Below are 636 nucleotides of genomic sequence, written 5' to 3' on the forward strand. Positions count from 1 at the left end.
CACAAATCAGGGGGAGCGACCGAAAATTTGTCCGATGCCGCATATGCCACGGTATACGCATGCGGTTGTGTTTGTGTTGTTAATGGGTGCATATTTGTTGAGCATGTGTAAGGGTGGGTGTGATATTGTGTATTCGTGCGTAGTGTGTCCCCATGTATGTGTGCATATGTATGTGCAGTTTAAAATTTATTTGCGTATGTACATGGAGTTAGTTCCATATACGTGCATGTAAGTGTACCAACTGCTATGTTAATTTTAACTTGCATCAGATATGCTGTATTATTTTTCCCCTCATATTGTTCTGAGTATAATTTTATCAAATGATGTTTTGATTATGATTTCAGATCTAAAGTATCGGATTAGTACAAACGAGAATAAAGAAAATAATAATACTCTACTCGATGTCAGCACTTTTGGCAAAAAAATGGACAAATAACTGAAAATGATAAAAAACCAAAGCCCTTTTAAGGTAACTTTTCCTCTGGCTCAAAAATATGAATTTTATTCTACGCGACGCGACGTAAAAATGTATTTCTATTTTTCAGATAATATAGAATATTTGCAATTCAGTAGAATTCTTTTAGGCGTACCATGTTCACTACCATATGGTCCTACTCGTCCATATTTACAACACCG

The 636-nt window shown here is 35.5% G+C and overlaps 1 protein-coding gene across 1 annotated transcript in view; it reads left to right on the forward strand.

The window, feature by feature from the left end:
- LOC119585330 (roundabout homolog 1-like) overlaps positions 1-636 on the forward strand; it is a 189,296-nt gene that overhangs the window by 50,197 nt on the left and 138,463 nt on the right. The window lies entirely within an intron of this gene.

Source organism: Penaeus monodon, chromosome 19, assembly GCF_015228065.2.
Source record: "Penaeus monodon isolate SGIC_2016 chromosome 19, NSTDA_Pmon_1, whole genome shotgun sequence".
Classification (NCBI taxonomy): Eukaryota; Metazoa; Arthropoda; class Malacostraca; order Decapoda; family Penaeidae; genus Penaeus; species Penaeus monodon.